This window comes from Myxine glutinosa, chromosome 11, assembly GCF_964187855.1.
Source record: "Myxine glutinosa chromosome 11, kmMyxGlut1.1, whole genome shotgun sequence".
NCBI classification, from domain to species: Eukaryota; Metazoa; Chordata; class Myxini; order Myxiniformes; family Myxinidae; genus Myxine; species Myxine glutinosa.
In genome coordinates, this window is record NC_136271.1 from 100,644,073 (window position 1) to 100,668,935 (window position 24,863).

Below are 24,863 nucleotides of genomic sequence, written 5' to 3' on the forward strand. Positions count from 1 at the left end.
CATCGCGTGAGATTCCAATGATTCTGAAAGCTTTGGTTTCAACAGCGTGAAGCCGAGCTAGGTGTGAGGCAGGAGCACCGGCCCAGAGGGGAGAACAGGATTCCATTGAGCTGCGGATGAAAGCCTTGTATGTGGTGAGGAGCTCAGTGTGTGCCAAGGAAGGACTTCGCACGACGGAGGATGCCCAGTCGGCGACTGGCTTTGGAGGCCAGATTTCAAATGTGGTTTTCCCAGGAAAGATCATTGCAGATAGTGAGACCCAAAAGCTTGAGTGACAGAACTTCTTCGAGAGCATTATTCAGAAAGTGGATGGGAGGGTTGTCCAGTCGGTCTTTTTGGAGAGACATAGTATTAGTGTGAGATTTGTCAGGATTGAAAGACATCTTCCACTTGTTTGACCAGTCTGTGATTTTGTCCAGGTCTACGGAGAGTGAGGAGGCTGCAGAGTGCCGATCTGAGGGATGAGGAATGGAGCGGCAGAGAGTGGAGTCATCAGCAAAGAGATAGGATTTTCAAGAGAGTCAGAGAGATCATTGATGAAGACCAGAAAAAGCACAGGGCCCAGAACACTGCCTTGGGGAACTCCAGCCTGAACAGGAAGGGGAGATGAGAGAAACCCAATCAGGGCCACACGTTGACTACGACTAGAGAGGAAGTCCGCAAGCCATACGTGGAGATTTCCATGGATACCATAGGAGGAGAGTTTGGTGAGCAGAGCGGGGTGCCAGACCGTATCGAAGGCACGTGATATGTCAAGGGAGACGGCTCTAATTTCCTGTTTGGCATTGAGGACCTCCATCCATTGTTGAGACAGCAGAAGCAGCATGTCCAGAGTAGAGTGACCTGGTCTGAAACCAAATTGATGATCAGAGATCAAGCTATTTGAGAAGAGGAAAGATTTTGATATCCAAAGCAATGATGGATTCCATGACTTTGCTGATAATTGGGAGAAGTCTGATTGGTCTGTAGTTGCAAGGATCTGTTTTTGCACCTTTTTTGTGTAAAGCGGTGATGTTGGCTGATTTCCAAGCTGATGGCAGATGACCTTGAGCAAAAGAGAGGGTGAAGAGAACAGAGAGAGGGAGTGATAGAGCGGCAGAGCAGGATTTTAGGACTCATGGGCTGATGCCGTCAGGTCCAGTTGCAGAATAAGTCGAGGGTTGACAGAAACTTTTCCACCTTGTCAGGAGGAAAGGACACAGAGTCCAGGAGCAGCTGAGTACGACTGGGCACGGTGGGTACAGAGAGGGATGGGTTTGGGACACAATATTTAGAGGCAAACACAGAGTTGAGGCATTCAGCTTTTTCACGTGCGGAGTTCGCTGTGTATCCCTTTGAGGTAAGGGAGGGGATGGAGGGGGAACAAACACCAGAAACGGATTTGACCAGATGCCACCAGGATTTGGAAGAGGGAGAAAGGTTTGAGAGTTCGGTCTTGAGAGTGGAGAGATATTTTTTCCTGGCTCTCCTGAGGGTGGACACACACTTGTTTCAGGCTTTGTGAAAGGAAATGAGATTTCCTTCCGTTGGATTTGGTTTCCAGGAGGCGTAGGCAAGTTGTTTCTGGGCAACTGCCTCACCATAATATTCCGTGTACCATGGACGGGAGGGAGGGTATGACAACTGAAGACGAGATGGGATAAATCTGTGCATGAGAGAGAGCAATTTACTTTGGAAGAATTCCCAGTATGAGTTGATGTCAGAGGCGAAAGAGACGGGAGACCAGTCCAGATGATTGATGGCTGCGTGAAGACCGTGCCAGTTGGCCTGAGTGAAATGCCAGACTCGTCGATGCTGAGGAGGCTCTCTGAGAATGGTCAGAGAGATGTCCACTTTAACAAGCACATGATCAGATGAGCCCATTGGAGCATAAGAAGAGCAGCAGACATTTGCAGGGAAGCTAGTCATAACCAAGTCTAGAAGAGAAGATGCTCCGTTCACTGATCCCCTACCCTTCCCTTCCCCCATTCCCCCCCCCTACCCACCCACTTCCCTCCCCTCCCCTCCCCTCCCCCTCCCCCTCCCTCCCTTCTCCCCTACCCCCTGTTCCCCTTCCCACCCGTCCCCTTCCCCCTCCACCCGTTCCCCTCCCCTCCCCCGCCCGGCAATGCCGGGTACTTCTGCTAGTTCTATATATTTTCAGTTCAATGGTCTGGCGGCGAGGATGGAACATTGTGTGATCGCTCTGAGCGAATCAGCGAGCTGCTCTGGCACATGCTGAGATTCAGGGTATAATGTTCCTCGGTGAAATGCGCTGAGGTAAATATGAATAAAAAATATGGATCTCATCAAATATTTTTAGGTAGGCCATGTCCTTCCCAGGCTCAATGGCCATGTCTATGCCAAATATCAAGTACGTGAGCCTCTCCGTTTAGGAGTCTATAGGTAGCACACAAACAAACTGTGTTTTATATATATATAGATATATATATATATCTGTCTGGGTATTTGATTAATTGCTTCCAGGGATGCCAAAAATAAAGCACTGTGGATAAACATGAGGTAAAAACATATTGAGCTGAGAGTGACGAAGTGCGTACTTGACGCTACAGATTATATTGATCGGCTCCAACCATCCCTGGAGACCAGATTGGAGATGGGGTCACCACAACATGTCAAGTTGGAACATAAAGCCAAGGAGCTCTAAAGACCTCACATCTGTCAGTAGTTGATCAAATAAGTAATTAAGGTAGATAGACACAATCTATGGATATGCAGAATTTGAAATTTCCCAACATTTAATTTTATATTCCAGATGGTTGCATAAGTTTCCTATCTTCTTTATATTGGCCAATAGTGATACAGCTGAAATGTACCTGTTACCGAGGTGATAAACAGTCCATCACAGCCCAAAGTTGTCTATGTGATGAGATGTCAGGTGCAGCCTTAAGTTATCTGCAAAGTGGCACAGCAGATTTTCCAAGGAAGCAGACAAGCCGTTCATATAAACCAAATTCAGGATTGGTCTTATGAGGCTGCTTGTTAGTGCCTCTGGCTATGGCAGGGAATAATGATTGAGTGAACTCTCGCACGATGATGGAACTCATGCAGGGAAGAATATGCCATCAATTGCAACATCCTGCATGCACGAATGGAGGAAAACCAGCAGCCAGTGAAGGAGATGACCCTAAATGCCATTGTAAGATAACTTATTGAACAGGGATGGTGTTAAAAGCTGCTCAATAAATGTTGTCAAAAGCTCAAGAAATGTTTAGTGAGATTGCCTTAACATCTTTCTTGAGGTTTAGGGCATACATCTTTTTTTTTCATCCAACAAGTGCCATTATTCTTAATCTTCTTTACTGATAACGAACAGTGTGGCAATGCATCTGGATGTTCTTCGAGTTCAGCATCTCGTGAACATTGGCATGTGACAAACATTATTGACCGTTTTTACTTCTTTCTTTTTTTTGCAAAAATTAAAATCTTATTATTTTACTTAAATTAAAATTTTTAATTATTATTTTTAAAATTTTAATTAAAAAAAAATTAAATTAAAAAAAATTTACTTAAAATCATTTCGATCAAATTGCAAAAACAATCGATTTTTTAAATAAATAAATCCTTAAACAGACATTCTTGAAGGTAGCCTCAACTAAATTATCTTCTCCTTGGAATGTGAACATTTTCTTCACATTATAGAAGAATATAAGAACATTATATTCACATTATACAAGGATATAATAACATTATATTCACATTATATATCAATACAAGATGAGACACCCGTTTAACGTCCATGCGAGGGATAGCACACACATTGGTGAATCACCCTGCCTGTGGATGACAATTTATAGCTTGGTCGGGACTCCAACACAGGCTATACAACTTAGAGGTGAGTGTGCAACTTTTTGAAGAAATCAATTTTTTTTTTTTTTTTTGGGTGGATGCCTGAAATACTTCCCAACAGCCACTCGCTATGGAATAGGTCGGGGATCATGTACTATATGATTACCTTTCACATATATTATCCTCAAATAATAAGTAATAATAAGTAAGTAATAAGTAATAAGAAGTAATAGCTTCAAAGTATTAGGCACTATAGACTATAGAGCAATTCATAAAAATCCCCCAAAAATGAACTTTAAAAAAAAAGATTTCAAAAAAACAAATATTTGGGGGCCCAAAACACTCCAAGGCACCCTGAAGGTTTGACAAAGATCCGTTCAGCCATCTCTGAGAAAAATGGCGACACATACAGAAAAACGCTCTCTTATAGTATCGATGAAGTCGCTGAGATATTGCACTTTGTCCTTTTTGTCTGCAGGTCAATCAATAGTTGATGTCTTCTCATCCTTCTGCGAATCAACTTGTTTGTTGTTTTGCACTGTCCGACTTTGTACACCCACACAGAGGTCAATCACACATTTGCCTCTTTCTCTTCGACTCCTATTCTTCAGATATTTTTCTTATAATTTAAACAGTGGAATTGAGATAAACTTTTTGATATAAACGACCCTTTTATTCTTTCTTTTTTACCAAAGCTTGTATTACAGTGCACTTTGTAGCACAACAAGATAGACTGCAATTTTGTAAAAATAATGTTTTTTGTTTTTTTTACAATGTCTAAACTTCAGTGGGTTCCCTTGTACATATAGGGTAACACTTTTTTGACATGAATAACTTTTCTGGCTCACACTTCTTGTTAGCTATCTTTGTTATATGGTTCTCGGAGTTATCCATAAGGACCAAAGACAAAGCTAACTTCATGAAAGTATGGTTAATGCTTGGGGGACACCGTGGGTGCCAGGCTCAGGGGATGTTGGCTGACAGGCTCGGTGGACGACGGGTGCCAGGCTCAGGGAATGCCACGGGTGCCAGGCTCGGGGGATGCTGGCTGACAGGCTCAGAGGACGCCACGTGCTGGGCTCGGGGGATGTTGGCTGACAGGCTCGGTGGACGACGGGTGCCAGGCTCAGGGAATGCCACGGGTGCCAGGCTCGGGGGATGCTGGCTGACAGGCTCGGTGGACGACGGGTGCCAGGCTCAGGGAATGCCACGGGTGCCAGGCTCGGGGGATGCTGGCTGACAGGCTCGGTGGACGACGGGTGCCAGGCTCAGGGAATGCCACGGGTGCCAGGCTCGGGGGATGCTGGCTGACAGGCTCGGAGGACGATGGGTGCCAGGCTCAGGGAATGCCACGGGTGCCAGGCTCGGGGGATGCTGGCTGACAGGCTCGGTGGACGATGGGTGCCAGGCTCAGGGAATGCCACGGGTGCCAGGCTCGGGGGATGCTGGCTGACAGGCTCGGTGGACGACGAGTGCCAGGCTCAGGGAATGCCACGGGTGCCAGGCTCGGGGGATGCTGGCTGACAGGCTCGGAGGACGACGGGTGCCAGACTCGGGGAACGCCGCGGGTGCCAGGCTCGGGGGATGCTGGCTGACAGGCTCGGTGGACGACGGGTGCCAGGCTCAGGGAATGCCACGGGTGCCAGGCTCGGGGGATGCTGGCTGACAGGCTCGGTGGACGACGGGTGCCAGGCTCAGGGAATGCCATGGGTGCCAGGCTCGGGGGATGCTGGCTGACAGGCTCGGAGGACGACGGGTGCCAGACTCGGGGAACGCCGCGGGTGCCAGGCTCGGGGGATGCTGGGAGAGCATTTTTAATTGTTTAATTGATTTTGTAATAAAAATAAAAATTAGGGCAAAATCTTTCTTTATCTTAAACTTGAAAATATATCAACAAGGCCATTGCTGTGTCATTTGTATTTTATCTGATCCGTCTAATGCTCTCCCCAACTGAAGGCTCGAGGATGTTTATTTATTTGAAAACGATCAAGAAACTTATCTGAAGCCTCCCTTACTTCATTGAATCCAAGACTCCACCTTTGGTGGTCTCAAAAGATATCACATTGATATTAAACTATTGAGCTGAAGCATTTCTGGTTACCTGGTGGTATAGTGGAGATAGTGTGGTGGATCGAAGAGCGAAAGACCTGGGGATGGACAGAAATTGCCTCTTGTGGACTAATACAGAAGGTAATTTACTGGAATTGAATTGCATGTGCATTAAATACCTGTGGGTGCAAAATGGGCAGCAAATAAATCAAAAATGTCAAACAGCCAAGCCAATTTTTTGCAAGTGGATGATACAGCAAGGTGATATAAACAAGTGCATTCCCCATTTTAACACAGGGCATCCTCCAATGTTTGGGATGAACAAGGATTTTCCCAACTTTTTCGGCCATTTTCACACAGCTCTCGCATTATAACCCGAGCCAGAATGGTGGAAGATGTCAATAACTGCCAATGTCCTTTGAGGTCTGGCAAGATGGCCTAGAGCAGTGGTTCCCAAACTGGGGGCGCGCCCACCTTGTGGGGCACAAAGTGGGTACAGTGGATGGGGGAGCGGGAGGGGGCGCGCTTTGGGAGCGGGAGGGGCAGTGAGGCCATTTTGAACATATTCATTTTTAATGTCGAATTTGACTTAAATATCCTAAAATTGATAAATTAAGCTAAATATTTCTATGAACACCAACATTCACCTTGCAATACCAGACCATGTGACCTGATTTTGATGAAACTTGGCTACAAGCTTCATATGTGATGCCTAACGAAGGTGTATCGACTGCATCAAAATCTCAAAGTTTGTTTATGGCATTAAAAATATCAGGTTCTGATGGAGTCTGTGGGAGGTTTCAGTGACGGTGGCTGCTGATCCAAGTGAGCTTCAGGACCCGCAGTCCTATTTTTGCTTGCCATAGGGGCGATTCCCAAAAAGTTGGACATCGAAAAATTTCGATTTCGGTGGTAATTCTTGGAAACAATGTCAGGGGCATATAAAAGGCCCCTTTATATGGTATGTGCCATGTGGCAAACTATGCAAAAGAAGGGATATATGAAATTTTCTAGAGCATTACTTGGTTCTTCCTCAGAACACAAGGGTAGTCCAGCATACACACGAATTTTTTTTAATTCCCCTTATTTTGTATTGTTTGGCATTTTCTACAAGCTATGGAATGTTCCTTCTTTTCTATACTTTGCCACATGGCACATATCATGTAAAGCAGCCTTTTCTGTGCCCCAGGCATTTTCCCCAAGAATGTCCCTTATTTTCTATACTTTGCCACATGGCACATACCATATAAAGGGGCCTTTTCTATGTCCCTGGCATTTTCCCCAAGAATTTCATCTCAATCTGTCCAACCATTCTGTATAATATTTTGAAAGGTTTATTCTTTTAAAATACTAGCGTGACTCGGCGCGCCCCGCGCGCCTCACCACACGTCGTTTCAGAGGGATAGGCATCGATGGTGTTTTGGGTCTTCAGGGCTATTTGGGTATCCAGGGTATTTTGGATCTTCTGGGCCCTTCAGGGTATTTTGGGTCTTTGGGGTGTTTTGGGTCTTCAGGGTCTTTTGGGTCTTCAGGGGCTTCTGGGTCTTAATGGTCTTTTGATTCACCTGGGTCTTTAAGGGTCTTTGGGGTATTTTGATTATTTGGGGTATTTAAGGGTCTTTTGGGTCTTCAGGATGTTTTGGGTCTTCGGGGTGTTTTTGGGTCTTTGGGGTCTTTTGGGTCTTCAGGGTCTTTTGGGTCTTCGGGTGTTTTGGGACCTCAGGGTGTTTTGGGTCTTCAGGGTGTTTTCGGTCTTCGGGGTATTTTTGGGTATTCGGGGTATTTTGGGTCTTCGGGGTGTTTTGGGTCTTCAGTGTATTTTGGGTATTTGGGGTCTTTTGGGTCTTCAGAGTCTTTGGGGTCTTCGGGGTATATTGGGTCTTCGGGGTCTATTGGGTCTTCGGGGTCTATTGGGTATTTGGGGTATTTTGGGTCTTCAGGGTCTTTTGGGTATTCAGGGTCTTTTGGGTCTTCGGGTGTTTTGGGTCTTCGGGTGTTTTGGGTCTTCGGGGTGTTTTGGGTCTTCGGGTGTATTGGGTCTTCGGGGTGTTTTGGGTCTTCAGGGTGTTTTGGGTCTTCGGGGTATTTTTGGGTATTCCGGGTATTTTGGGTCTTAGGGGTGTTTTGGGTCTTCAGTGTATTTTGGGTATTTGGGGTATTTTGGGTCTTCAGAGTCTTTGGGGTCTTCGGGGTCGATTGGGTCTTCGGGGTCTATTGGATCTTCGGGGTCTATTGGGTCTTCGGGGTCTATTGGGTATTTGGGGTCTTTTGGGTATTCCAGGGTATTTTGGTCTTCGGCGTGTTTTGGGTCTTCAGTGTATTTTGGGTATTTGGGGTATTTTGGGTCTTCAGAGTCTTTGGGATCTTCGGGGTCTATTTGGTCTTCGGGTCTATTGGGTATTTGGGGTCTTTTGGGTCTTTGGGGTATTTTTGGGTCTTCGGGGTATTTGGGGTCTTCTGGGTCTTCAGTATAATGTGGGTATTTGGGGTATTTGGGGTCTTCAGAGTCTTTGGGGTCTTCAGGGTCTATTGGGTCTTTGGGGTCTTTTGGGTCTTTGATGTATTTTGGGTCTTCAGGGTGTTTTTGGGTCTTTGGGGTATTTTGGGTCTTTGGTGTCTTTGGGGGCTTTTGGGTCTTCTGAGTCTTTAAGGATATTTGGGTCTTTTGGGGGTCTTCAGGGTCTTTTGGGTCTTCAGGGTCTTTTGGGTCTTCAGGGTGTTTTGGGTATTTGGGGTGTTTTGGGTCTTCGGGGTGTTTTGGGTCTCCGGGGTGTTTTGGGTCTTTGGGGTCTTTTGGGTCTTTGGGGTATTTTGGGTCTTTGGGGTCTTTTGGATATTCGGGGTGTTTTTGGGTCTTCGGGGTGTTTTGGGTCTTCAGAGTCTTTGGGGTCTTCGGGGTCTTTTGGGTCTATTGGTTCCTCTGGGTCTTTGGTGTATTTTGGGTCTTCGGGAAAATTTGGGTCTTCAGAGTCTTTTTGAGCCTCATGGGCTTCAAGGGTATTTCAGATATTTGGGGTGCATTGGGTGTTCTGGGTCTTTGGGGTCTTGGGGGACTTAAAGGGTTGTCAAAGGTCTGAGGGGTCTCAGCAGTCTAAACGTAATTAAGAAGTTTAATTAAGAGGGTGTTAATTTTTTTTTTGAAGAAGAAGAAGACGTTTTGATCGCATATAAATACGTTTGCTCTGTTATATATAAAGATGTGGCTGCCGGACCCTGTGACCTGTGATGTTTTTGCGAATGCTCTGGTTCCCTAACACTCGTGGAACATGTGTGTTAAGTTTCACCTTGATCTGTGCAGCCGTCTTGAGGAAAAAATTTAAAGGTTTATTCTCTAAAAAAAAAAAACATTGCTACCAGACCATGTGACCTATGTAGCTTCCAGCCAAGTTTCCAATGTGACTGCCATATCGTGTGACCTGTGATTTTTTTGCGAACACTCGGGTATACTGAACGCTTGTGGAACATGTGTGAAGTTTCACCTCAATCTGTCCAGTCATTCTGAAGAAGATTTTTAAAAGTTTATTTAAAATAAAAAAATGGCTGCCAGACTATTCGACTTATGTGGCTGCCAGACCATGTGACCTGTGATGTTTTTGCGGACACCCTGTTATCACCATGGCTTTTGGAGCATATAAAATTTCACCTCAAGTTCATATGAAAGTTTTCATATTTTTAAAATTTCATATTTCATATTTTTTCATATTTCATAGTTTTCATATTTTTTATTTCATATTTCATATTTTTTTCATATTTCATAGTTTTCATATTTTTTTTCATGAAATTTTTTCATATAAAAATTTTGGAGCATATAAAATTTCACCTCAATTTCATATGAAAGTTTTCATATTTTTTATTTCATATTTTTTCATATTTCAGTTTTCATATTCTTTTTCATGAAATTTTTTCCTATAAAAATTTTGGAGCATATAAAATTTCACCTCAATTTCATATGAAAGTTTTCATATTTTTTATTTCATATTTCATATTTTTTCATATTTCATAGTTTTCATATTTTCTTTCATGAAATTTTTTCATATAAAATTTTTGGAGCATATAAAATTTCACCTCAATTTCATATGAAAGTTTTCATATTTTTTTATTTCATATTTCATATTTTTTCCTATTTCATAGTTTTCATATTTTTTTTCATGAAATTTTTTCATATAAAATTTTTGGAGCATATAAAATTTCACCTCAATTTCATATGAAAGTTTTCATATATTTTTTATTTCATATTTCATATTTTTCATATTTTATAGTTTTCATATTTTTTTTTCATGAAATTTTTTCATATAAAATTTTTGGAGCATATTTTAAAAAAACCTCAATCTCCAATTGTTCTTAAGAAGAAGCTTTTGGAAGGTTTATTCTTAAGATGGCAACAATTTCCTGCATATGTATTCTATGAAAGATCCAATAAAACAGCTGCAATGGAAATGTCGCAAAAAACAATATGGACGTGATGCATAAGACAAGGGATAAGTTGATATTCAGAATTCCAAATGATAGCAGTTATTACTTCGAGGTCAGAGGACGAAATTCCTTCTCACAAAGTTTATAGGTGTACCTTCCTTATGCTATAAACTGTTAATCTTATTCAAACTATAAAAACCATTTACAATCTTTATTCTTCGAAATACCTTGGAAAATGTGCAATTGGGGATAATTGTTATCAGATGAAGACGTCACTCCAACCCCGACTCACCAAAGGAAGCCACCATTAGCATACGTTCGGTGCACAATGTGAGGACTGTGCAGAAATGATTAATTACTGTATGGTTCACAGGTGAGCTCATTGTGTTGCAGCTCCAGGTTTTACCTACTGTATGATAGGTGCTCTGTGGGCAAGTGGTCGATCCAGAATGGTGATATACACACACACACACACACACACACACACACACACACACACACACACACACACACACACACACAGTAACACACACACACACACACAGTAACACACACACACACACACAGTAACACACACACACACAGTAACACACACACACACACACAGTAACACACACACACAGTAACACACACACACAGTAACACACGCAACAACACACACATCCACACACACACACACACACAGTAACACACACACACACACACACAGTAACACACACACACACACACAGTAACACACACACACACACACAGTAACACACACACACACATACACACACACACACACATCCCCACACACACACACACACACACACACACACACACACACACACACACACACACACATCCACACACACATCCACACACACATCCACACACACATCCACACACACACACATTCCCATACACACACACATGTTTCATTTTTTCCTCCAAAGCAATTCCTCATAAACATTATTAATAGATTATTGAACAGTAATGGCTGTTTCTAAAGCATTATATTTACAATTAAACAATGATTTAAATAATGTTAATCCTACAACATCCTACAATCCTACAATGTTAATCCTACAACAACATCCTACAACAAGCAATTCCTCATAAACATTATTAATAGATTATTGAACAGTAATGGCTGTTTCTAAAGCATTATATTTACAATTAAACAATGATTTAAATAATGTTAATCCTACAACATCCTAAATTTAATTTAATACGAGTCTTTATAAAAGCTGTAAAATGCTCAATAAGGCCTTATGCACATGTGGTGTGTGTGAGTGTTATGTGTGTTTGTGTTTGTTTGTGTGTGTGCCGTGTGAGTGTTATGTGTGTTGTGTGTGTGTGTGTGTGTGTGTGTGTGTGTGTGTGTGTGTGTTATGTGTGTTTGTGTTTGTTTGTGTGTGTGCTGTGTGAGTGTTATATGTGTTTGTGTGTGTGTGTGTGTGTGTGTGTGTGTGTGTGTGTGTGTGTGTGTTTGGGTGTGTGTGGGTTGTGTTTGGGTGTGTGTGGGTTTTTTTTGTGTGTGTGTGTGTCTTTGTGTTTTGTGTGTGTGTTGGTGTTTTGTGGGTGTGTTTTGTGTGTTTTTGTGTATGTGATACGACCCTCTGTGATGCGACCCTGCCGGATCAACTCGACAATGTTTATGCCAGATTTGACCGCCATGTTGTTGGTGAATGCTTCTATTTGGCAAACAAGATTGGTTTAGCCCTAAAAATGTTTCTTGTCAAATATGTGTTATTTTGCTGTTCTAAAGCATCATACACACTATTTGATGAAACACACACGTTTCTGCATGAGAATAGCGACTTGCAACAAAAAAAAAAACTTGCACTTTTGTGTCAAAACTGGTTCTATTTGGCAAACAAGATTGGTTTAGCACTGAAAAGGTTTCTTGTCAAATATGTGTTATTTTGCTGTTCTAAAGCATCATACACAGTATTTTATGACGTGAATTAACACGGTGCACAGTTAGCTCGTTAACACGGTTCGCTCTTTGTGCCTCTTTATTTGTGTCTTTGCCCACCGTCAAAAACAGTAGGTTTCCTGTTTGGAATGGTTTTTAATTTTGTTTGACTGCCAGACGGACAGACAGACAGACAGACAGACAGACAGACAGAGTAAAGAAATTACCTGCACGATTGGGATTAATTCAGAGCCAAAGTACTGCTAAACTACAGGTTTTGTTTTCCAATTCGTGTACAAAACATAACATTCAATCGAAATTAAGTTGTTCCTCGATCATAAACGGACATTTGTCGTTTGTAGACAGAGACAGACAGAGGAAGCGACGCAATAATTGCTTGACCGCACTTTTTCCTTCATGTCCTCGGGGTAATAATTACTGTTCTAACCCGACAGAGGGACACTGCAGCTGCCGCAATTTGTATGTAAAGAATAGATGGCCTGTACAAGGAAATTCATGTTAGCCATGGTTACACCAATCCTCAGTTACAAATCGCCCTCGTGTAAATATCACCGTAAATATTACAATACAAGCACAAGCAACTTCCTTCTTTGAGGAATGCATTTGTGTATTGGGAAGCAAATATATTCCAAGCCTCATCAGTTTGGTTGGTAACAAAGATCGTGCAGATATGTCAGAGCATGTCAGGACCTCAATTAAAACATGGGGAAATTTCCCTAATGTGCAGAGCAATAGGTCAGCCAGAAGTTATTTATAGCGAGAATATAGAGTCATCAATTATCACCTGACGTTTCAAAAAAAAAGGTGTCCAGGTTCGGCAACAGACTTGCATTCTTTAGTTTCTTCCCGACAGTTTTCTCTTAGTTTATTTGGCACCCGAGCACCACTCATTATCACACTCATCTTGCCTCCATCGCCCTGTCTTTCAAATTATTCCCATTGTGGTTCGTATTTTCCATTTCTATCGAATTTCTAAACATATATCAGGTCGAATCAAATCAGTGCTGCTCAACTGATGCCAAAAATATGGTCAACGAATTTTACAATCGACAAAATCAGTGTTCCGAAAATATATTTGTTTGTAAATGGTACTCACAGCTACACAGTACTCATGTAAATGGTACTCACAGCTACACAGTACTCATGTAAATGGTACTCACAGCTACACAGTACTCATGTAAATGGTACTCACAGCTACACAGTACTCATGTAAATGGTACTCACAGCTACACAGTACTCATGTAAATGGTACTCACAGCTACACAGTACTCATGTAAATGGTACTCACAGCTACACAGTACTCATGTAAATGGTACTCACAGCTACACAGTACTCATGTAAATGGTACTCACAGCTACACAGTACTCATGTAAATGGTACTCACAGCTACACAGTACTCATGTAAATGGTACTCACAGCTACACAGTACTCATGTAAATGGTACTCACAGCTACACAGTACTCATGTAAATGGTACTCACAGCTACACAGTACTCATGTAAATGGCACACGGTACACATGTAAATATTACACGGTACACATATAAATATTACACGGTACACATGTGAATGTTACACGGTACACATGTAAATGGTACTCACAACTACACACTACTCATGTAAATGGTACTCACAGCTACACAGTACTCATGTAAATGGTACTCACAGCTACACAGTACTCATGTAAATGGTACTCACAGCTACACAGTACTCATGTAAATGGTACTCACAGCTACACAGTACTCATGTAAATGGCACACGGTACACATGGAAATATTACACGGTACACATATAAATATTACACGGTACACATGTACATCGTACACATTTACACGGTACACACTAATGTACACAGGTACCCATGACACAGCTACACATGTAAATGTACCAGTTACACCAGTACACAGGTACACATGTACACATGTAAATGGTACACAGTACACATGTAAATGGTACACAGGAACTCATGTAAATGTACTACACAGCTACACAGTACTCATGTAAAATTGTACTCACAGCTACACAGTACTCATGTAAATGGTACTCACAGCTACACAGTACTCATGTAAATGGTACTCACAGCTACACAGTACTCATGTAAATGGTACTCACAGCTACACAGTACTCATGTAAATGGTACTCACAGCTACACAGTACTCATGTAAATGGTACTCACAGCTACACAGTACTCATGTAAATGGTACTCACAGCTACACAGTACTCATGTAAATGGTACTCACAGCTACACAGTACTCATGTAAATGGTACTCACAGCTACACAGTACTCATGTAAATGGTACTCACAGCTACACAGTACTCATGTAAATGGTACTCACAGCTACACAGTACTCATGTAAATGGCACACGGTACACATGTAAATATTACACGGTACACATATAAATATTACACGGTACACATGTGAATGTTACACGGTACACATGTAAATGGTACTCACAACTACACACTACTCATGTAAATGGTACTCACAGCTACACAGTACTCATGTAAATGGTACTCACTGCTACACAGTACTCATGTAAATGGTACTCACAGCTACACAGTACTCATGTAAATGGTACTCACAGCTACACAGTACTCATGTAAATGGTACTCACAGCTACACAGTACTCATGTAAATGGTACTCACAGCTACACAGTACTCATGTAAATGGTACTCACTGCTACACAGTACTCATGTAAATGGTACTCACAGCTACACAGTACTCATGTAAATGGTACTCACAGCTACACAGTACTCATGTAAATGGTACTCACAGCTACACAGTACTCATGTAAATGGCACACGGTACACATGTAAATATTACACGGTACACATATAAATATTACACGGTACACATGTGAATGTTACACGGTACACATGTAAATGGTACACAGTACACATGTAAATGGTACACAATACACATGTAAATGGTACACAGTACACATGTAAATGGTACACAGAACTCATGTAAATGGTACACAGAACACATGTAAATGGTACATAGTACAAATGTAAATGGTACATAGTACACATGTAAATGGTACACATGTCTTTCATGTCTTTCACTGAGGAGAGGCTTCCGTCTGGCCACTCTGCCATAAAGCCCAGATCGGTGGAGTGTTGCAGTGATGGTTGTCCTTCTGGAAGTTTCTCCCATCTCCACACAAGATCTCTGGAGCTCAGCCAGAGTGACCATCGGGTTCTTGGTCACCTCTCTTACCAAGGCCCTTCTCCCCCGATTGCTCAGTTTAGCCGGGCGGCCAGCTCTAGGAAGAGTCCTGCTTGTTCCAAACTTCTTCCATTTAAGAATTATGGAGGCCACTGTGCTCTTGGGAACCTTCAATGCAGCAGAAAGTTTTTTTGTAGGCTTCCCCAGATCTGTGCCTCGACACAATCCTGGCTCTGAGCTCTGCAGGCAGTTCCTTCGACCTCAAGGCTTTGTTTTTGCTCTGATATACATTGTCAGCTGTGAGACCTTATATAGACAGGTGTGTGCCTTTCCAAATCATGTCCAATCAATTGAATTTACCACAGGTGGACTCCAATCGAGGTGTAGAAACATCTCAAAGATGATCAACAGAAATGGGAGGCACCTGAGCTAAATTTCAAGTGTCATAGCAAAGGGTCTGAATACTTATGTCAATGTGATATTTCAGTTTTTTCTTTTTAATAAATTTGCAAAACTTTCTAAAACCCTGTTTTCTCTTTGTCATTATGGGGTATTGAGTGTAGATTGATGAGGAAAACATGAATTTAAACGATTTCAGTATAAGGCTGCAACATAACAAAATGTGAAAAAAGTGAAGGGGTCTGAATACTTTTTGAATGCACTGTATATATAATCAAGCACACAGCCGTGCAATCTCCAACGCCAAACATTGGCAGTAGAATGGGCCGTACTGAAGAGCTCAGTGACTTTCAACATGGCACCGTCATCGGATGCCACCTTTCCAACAAGTCAGTTCATCAAATTTCTGCCCTGCTAGAGCTGCCCCGGTCAACTGTAAGTGCTGTTATTGTGAAGTGGAAAGGTCTAGAATCAACAACAGCTCAGCCACGAAGTGGTAGGCCACACAAGCTCACAGAACGGGACCGCCGAGTGCTGAAGCGCATAGCGCGTAAAAATCGTCTGTCCTCAGTTGCAACACTCACTACCGAGTTCCAAACTGCCTCTGGAAGCAACGTCAGCACAACTATTCGCGGTAGCTTCATTAAATGGGTTTCCTTGGCCGAGCAGCCGCACAGAAGCCGAAGATCACCATGTGCAATACAAAACGTCGGCTGGAGTAGTGTAAAGCTCGCCGCCATTGGACTCTGGAACAGTGGAAACACGTTCTCTGGAGTGATGAATCAGGCTTCACCATCTGGCAGTCCAACGGACGAATCTGGGTTTGGCGGATGCCTGGAGAACGCTGCCTGCCAAAATGCATAGTGCAAACTGTAAAGTTTGGTGGAGGGGGTGTAATGGTCTGGGGTTGTTTTTCATGGTTCGGGCTTGGTCCCTTAGTTCCAGTGAAGGGAAATCTTTATGCTACAGCATACAATGACATTCTAGATGATTGTGTGCTTCCAACTTTGTGGCAACAGTTTGGGGAAGAGTCCTGTTTCAGCATGACAATGCCCCTGTGCACAAAGCGAAGTCCATACAGAAATGGTTTTTCGAGATCGGTGTGGAAGAACTTGACTGGTCTGCACATAACCCTGACCTCAACCCCTTCAAACACCTGTGGGATGAATTGGAATGCCGACTGCAAGCCAGACCTAATCGTGCAACATCAGTGCCCGACCTCACTAATGCTCTTGTGACTGAATGGAAGCAAATGTCCGCAGCAATGTTCCAACATCCAGTGGAAAGCCTTCCCAGAAGAGTGGAGGCTATTATTGCAGCAAAAGGGGGACCAACTCCATATTAATGCCCATGATTTTGGAATGAGATGTTCGATGAGCACATGCAGGTGTGATGTTCGGGTGTCCACATACTTTTGGCCATGTAGTGTATACATACATACATACATACACACACACACACACACACACACACACACACACACACACACACACACACACACACATATATATATATATATATATATATATATATATATATATATATATATAAGGGTGTTTCAAAAAGAGTGATACAACTTTAAACGTTTATTTACAAAGAAACAGAAACCTCAGGAACGTGAACCAAACCTTTCTTGAAAGCTTATGACACCGTATTTTCTATCACCGATTGCTATTGCAGTCAGTCACTGCTAGTGTTAGTGAGAACCCAAGGTCTGAAATTGGCATTTACGCAAAATCCTTGTAATTGACGTTCTTGAAGTGTGCCCCTCCTCTTCGGCCCTTTCAGGTGCCTCTCAGTGATCTCCTTAGGTGGTTCTGCCCCCCAAAAAATGTTGTTGTGGTTGTTGATGGCACCATTCCAGTGGAAATGGGCTTCGTCACTGAACCACATCAGGTTGATCCAGTTTGGATACTGCTCCATCCTGTCACTGGGCTAATTACACATATCAAGTCTCCTTCTCATGTCATCTTAACTCAGTTTATGCCTAATAGAGATGATATATGGGAAAAGTTTCAGTTCCTTAGTGAGGATACACCAGACTGATGTTGGTTTGATGCCCAGCTCCTGAGAGCACCGGCGGTGGGACTTCTTGGACTGTCCACTGCAGAATCCCACACGGCGTCGATGTTGGCTTGGCTCTTGGTTACTGTAGGGGAATTTGTAGCTGAGAGACTCACAGGACTCCAATGACCGGACACAGGTTTACAAAAGGTCTGGTTTATTAACTGGTTATTCACTTCATTCCATTTACCAAATAATACCGCATAATATAATGGATCAGGTTAACTCTTTTCGCATGGTCCTTCTCGTTCGGCTGATGTTCCTCTGCCACTCCCGTTGGTCAGAGCTTCTGGTAGCAGGTTCTGTCGACTCCACGTTTGCTCTCGTTTATATGGACAAACTGGACTTAATCCCCTCTCCGCTAATGCCCCGAGGTCATGCATGTACCAAGTCCTGGTATCAGCTCGCTCCCCTCCTGTTGTGAGTTCCGTTTACCAAACGATAGGGGGGTGCTTCAGCCAGGGGCTGTGACCAGGTGGACAAGAGATTATCATGTTCGGGCGCATTCCTGACTCATTTACAAACTCGTCTTTCACAGAGTTTGCATGTAAAATGTATCTGCTTTGTTACCAGGTTAATTAATAAGTTACCAGTGCCAATTAATAAGTTACACTGAGTTACACTTCCACAATTCCCTCATCTTTTTGTTTTTTGTTTATATTAACCATTAATCTAAACATCAATATAAGTAAACAATCAATCACTACAAGTAAACATCATTACAAGTATAAGTAAATAATCAATCACTACAAGTAAACATCATTACAAGTATAAGTAAATAATCAATCATTTTGGTAATCAAATTCCCTTGGGCATACACCGTCATCCTGCAAGAATCACAAAACATTTCGTTGGTCATTGACTCCTTCCATATCGTTCAATCTATTGCATTTGCATCACAAATATATTTTCAAAACAACACTTCACCATCACCAAGATACAACAATTTCACTTCATTTTCAAGTTTTGTAAAGCATCTGCACCATCTGGTAAAAACGTTTGCCTCCACACAAATGTTGACTTTGTTTGAAAGGAAGGGCTGATCACTTGTGTTTGAATCCTGGTATGAAACATTTTCTCCTAATGTCTTCATAGCTCCTGCACTACTTCGTGTAGGATTTCGCTGTTGTGGTAACATTGCGGAGTCATAGACTGACCCTGCTCTCCTTGTAGCATTCTTGCCACTTTTTGCTGTAAACCATAGTAATTCCTGAACACGGCCTTCACCCAGTTGTAGTCGACTTGCCTCCACCCTCATTGTGAGTGGGCAGCAAGTATTGGTGTGACGTTGATTGGCCAGCAAGATGTGGAACAGGGATGCCGGATGCATCCACAATGATGTTGGGACCATGGTGTTCAGGTCATTCATGGTCCTTACCAGGAGCAACCAGCAGAATCGTGCACAGCTGTTGTGACAAGGGCACAGCCGTTTTTTGCAGCTCCATGCTGGTTCCCCGGACGTTGGTGAAGTAATAACATATGTCCCCGCATTTCACAGAGGTTGCCGGTAAAATGTCATTGTCCTGCAACTTCTGATGTGGTGAATGTTCGAAGCCTTCGAACAAGAGTAAGTGATCGCCTTTCTTTCATATGTTGCAGTGTGATCCAGGCAAATGGTCACATAAATTTCCTTGGTGAAGGTAAGCATTCATCTCCAAGTTACACGGGAGAATGTCTTCATCATTCTTTGAGAAAGAGGGTGTATGCCACGATTAACTTCATTTTTTAGCCACAAATTTTCTTTCTCGAACTTCTTCCCAATTCCGTTAGCAATCCCTCCAAAATGTGATCTCGTCTTATCCTTATGCTCAGTCACATCTGAATCTGCTTTCCGCACACACTGAATCAGATAGGGTGCATCTTACCATGAAATCAGCATAATCATGTATATCTTCCGACAGTTTCACATTCAACAATTTGTTGTTTTTCCTTAACACAAAAAGTTATATTCATTTATATGCGTCACACAAATAATATTCAATCAGGTATGTATTTTATTACTAAACTAAGAATAGCATTGTATATGATTGCAATCACAAACGGGAATACCTAATTCCCAACAACAATTTTTTCAAACCAACAAATTAAACATAATGTATTATTACCATAATTCCTCTCCACTTTTTCTTTTCCCTCTTTTTCCTAACAGTGTGTCACTCGTGGTGATATGAGTTCACTGATATTGTAATTGACACAACTCATAACATTGTCGTTATGCCATTATCTTAATTCTACTGTTTCATTTGCAACATCACTTGATTTAATCTTTTAATCTCAGTATTTATTCATATCATCATAACAATCTTTCTATTTTAGGTCCATATTTGTTTCTATTCTTATCAACCTCCTACGGTTTATCAATTTGTTCCAAAACACTGCAACCAAAGGTTTTAACCAAAGCTCTACCAAACTATTTCCAATTTGAACTCAACATGCTAATTAAACAACAATTCAAAGAATTAACTTCAATGGGTCAACAAAACTCATTTTATAAACAGATCTAATTTTCCCATCCAATAATTTTCCTTGCCAAATGTCATATTGCAACACTTTAATAAACCTTCGAAAAATGTCTCCCAAATCAATAAATTCCCTTTTTACTTCCCAAATACTCATCTGTAAATTACATATTCAATTACAGTTTTTCCCTATTTGTTCGGCCTAAATGGCCACTGAAGTGGCTGCCAACATGCAGTACCGTTTTTATCTACCAAGCAAGTATTCGTCCACATAAGATCTCTACCAAAATGTTGTTTGTAAAAACAAATCTGGGATTTCTGATTACATGGATGCACACTCTCAGGACATTTCAGGCTGCTTGTTAACAATCCACTACGATTAATTAATTCCTTTACCCACAATCAAATAATTAGTACAAATTGAGGATATTATCCCTATCACATTCATTTATAGATTCATTATGTTGGATCTAAATTTTCTCCCACTGCTGCAAGGAAGAACAATAGCTCTAATAAGTCTTTGTAATATCTCACTTCATTTACCCAGCATCGAAGAATTTATTTACTATCCATTCCCATCTGTTAACCAGTGACTTTGTTTGAACTCCAAAACTTAATTTGATGAATCCCATGTGTATGGTACCACTTATTGAAACCCCTACTTTTGTAGAAAATATCCAAGTAAGTGTTTTTGTTTTTTTTACACCCCCTTAACTGTTGCTCATCCATTTCTATGCACCCAGTGAGTACTACTGACACCAGTATGCCAATATAGGTGTGCGAGATTAACAAATATGTTGCAGGTACACGTAACAGCGCGTTCTGAGTATAAATAACGTAACAGCGCGTTCATGTCTGCCCCTTGGTTTAAGATGCACAATGCATTCCGTTTTAAAACTCACAATTGTTCAAATCAGCAAGATTTTCTTTACTATTTTCCCATATCATCTATGCCTAATACACATCCATACATGCAGCACAATTTATATGCTGATAAAATTCAAGTTTATATATATATATATATATAAATCCATGAGCAGAGTATTCTGGGAAGTCAGTGTAAGACCTCTCCCAAATTTGGATAATTTTGTACTCCCTCATTTCTTTTTATGAAGCTCATATCCATAAATAGCTGTTATTCTCATATAAATTCTATCAAAAATGGAATCCCCAAATTACTCACAATTTTACTATTTAATTAATGGCTGCTCATAACCCAGCACATCAAATCTTTATATTCCATCTCCCTTGACAAAAGAGATAATGTTCATAATCAAATTTTATTTCTATTTTATTTTACGGATTCTCTGCATATTCAATCCCATCCACATAAAACTATCCATTTCCAGACAGGCACACTGTCGGTGTCAACAATCTTGTAAGATTGATACACAAAACAATAAAAAACACTAACATTGACACACAAAAAATACACACACACATGCATTATGCGTATTTGTTTGCGTTGGAACTATTATTTACAGATCAAGATGGGTGTCAATTTTATTTCAATTTCATAAAATTTGTCCTTCAATTTTAGAAATGCTAATACACAAATGGACCAAAAGCTTATTCTTAGAAAACCCCTATGATGTCACATTGAAATTACCCTTTCAGTTCCCACAATAATTTATCCAAATTTGACTACACACCCATTTACATGTCAGTCGACCACTGACTTATCAATCGTGTGGAACAATAGTCCGAAATTCCCACCTGATCATCACGTGACCCTTGTCCCTTGGTTTAAAATTTGCAAAGCAATTGTTCCAACTTTGTAAATTTAAAATTGTGTGCCCAACATAAAAGATCCAATTTCGGCATTTGATCAATTAATTATCAATTTGCTTACAAGCAAAAGAAAAAATGAATAATTCTTGCTCCGAAAACTTTTCAGACCCAAGAATCATCGACAGTTATTCATGTTTGTCCAGTAATCTAATTTGTTGAGGCCAATCGTCATTTGGGATTTGTCGCAATGAAGGCCTAATCATTGTCTGAGGTATCGGTCAGCACTGGTACCCTTGATCTTGGTTTCTTTGTCCTTGGTTTCTTTGTCCTTGGTTTCCCTGTCGAAATTGTCTTCTGCTCAGATATGGGCATCTCCTTATCCAGTGTCCCATCTCTCCACAGTTGAAGCACCGGCTTCTGTCGTTACCTGCTCTGTCCACCTGTGCATTTGTATTGCTGGGCTGCATCTCTACATCCCTGAGTTGCCACTGCAATCTCTCGTTGTCTCCTGAAACACGAAAAAATTCTCTGTACCGTCCTTTTTGGGGAGACAACTGGAAATCAGATGGGACAACCGTCACTTTCATTCCTAATTTCGAGGGCAGTTGTGCATTTGTCTCCTCCACTGTATCCTGTATCCTTTTTATTTTTAGTTCTAGATCCGTTATCCGTTCTTGCTGTTCCCGTTGTCTGGATTCACCATCCCAAAGATGGAATGCAAGCCAGTCTACCGTTAGATTCTGTCTCTTCCTGGCTTTCAATCTTTGTTCCAATCTTTCCAATCGACTTCGCTCAAATGTACCATCTCTTGGAAACTCCTCATCATGTCCCTTTGTCCACAAATACCAATTCTCGACCTGCCTTATAGCTTCTGCACCATAACGGTCGTACATATGATGTGTACAAGTACCTTTTTGTGGAATCTCTGGTTGTCCTTGTGTATTCTTGCAGGCTCCATTTCCCATTCTGCCTTTTATCAAAGTAGCGTTGGATGTGTTGTAGTTTGTTCCTCTAAAGCTTCACTCGTACCTCCAGGAAGGGTCTCTCCACCTGTTCACATGGTGATTTCCAGAGAATCTCCCTCAGCCGTGGCTTTTGCACAATCCAATCTCACAGATCAGTATTTGCAGATGAGCCGGAGGGTCAGTATGAAATGGGTGAATCCTCAGGTGTCCGCTCTGTTGACGGGGAAATCACACAATGGTAACCGCACATATATATCTGTATATAAACTCACCACCTTGCTCAATTATCCCAGCGGTGCCTCCAAATTGTAGGGGAATTTGTAGCTGAGAGACTCACAGGACTCCAATGACCGGACACAGGTTTACAAAAGGTCTGGTTTATTAACTGGTTATTCACTTCATTCCATTTACCAAATAATACCGCATAATATAATGGATCAGGTTAACTCTTTTCGCATGGTCCTTCTCGTTCGGCTGATGTTCCTCTGCCACTCCCGTTGGTCAGAGCTTCTGGTAGCAGGTTCTGTCGACTCCACGTTTGCTCTCGTTTATATGGACAAACTGGACTTAATCCCCTCTCCGCTAATGCCCCGAGGTCATGCATGTACCAAGTCCTGGTATCAGCTCGCTCCCCTCCTGTTGTGAGTTCCGTTTACCAAACGATAGGGGGGTGCTTCCGCCAGGGGCTGTGACCAGGTGGACAAGAGATTATCATGTTCGGGCTCATTCCTGACTCATTTACAAACTCGTCTTTCACAGAGTTTGCATGTAAAATGTATCTGCTTTGTTACCAGGTTAATTAATAAGTTACCAGTGCCAATTAATAAGTTACACTGAGTTACACTTCCACAGTTACTGATGCTGGCCTGCCACTGTTGCCCTTGCTCTGGTTGTGCACTGTACCCTTGTGCTCAAAATGATTCACAATACGTTGAACGCCACAATTTGTGGGTCCATCACGTGTTCTGAGGTCATATTCCCGGCAGAACCTCCGGCGGGCGTCCACATATGATTTAGTCTCGTACCACAGAGCCACCACATTTGTGTTTTTCTCCAACGGTCAATGGCATAGTTGAACTATGGAGCAAGAAATCCCAGGGAACAAATACCACAATAACACCACCAAACCCTGAAAAGGAAAACGGTAGAGGTCAAAAAACAAAGAAATGGCAGGAAGTCAAAGTTGTATCAATCTTTTTGAAACACCCTGTATATATATTATATATATACACACACACCTACATACACACATACAAATACGTCAGATACAACACAGGATTGTTGGACACGACAAAGGCGGCCACTGGGCTTGGGGGAATTACGTCACTTCCGCCAGGCACTCTCATGGGTACCAGAGACGTCACAATAATGGCGTCGCCTTTCTCACCACAATCAGCGGGGCATTTCTTAAGGAGGAATTTCCTCCTCCACGTGGATGCCAACCAATGGGGATTGGCCGTGCACTATCCTTTTAAATGCTGAACGCCAAGCAAGGAAGCAGCACATTCCTTCAAAAACAACATAAATCGTTTTACATTTTTAACCTCAGCTTGTCCATAATCATCCTGTGTTTGACGTGCTAACATCATCAATTTTGAACAGCTTCAATGTTATCTTCTTGGCATCCATTTCATTGAGATAACTTCAAAAAATATTTTGCTTGTATGTTGCCAAGACGAGACAAACCATAAAGGAATTTTTCAAGAAATCTAAACGAAAGATAGACAGGGAGATGAAGTTATTGAGCACAAAGTGTGGCGACGGTGTTAATTAAACGGCACCACCAGAGGGCTCAAACTCAGGACCCTAAGATCAGCAATGTAGCCACCTGCCCACCTTAACCGTTTATCCAACACCAAGCTATATATAGCCATCGATGGCAATTTGTGAAGCAGTTAACC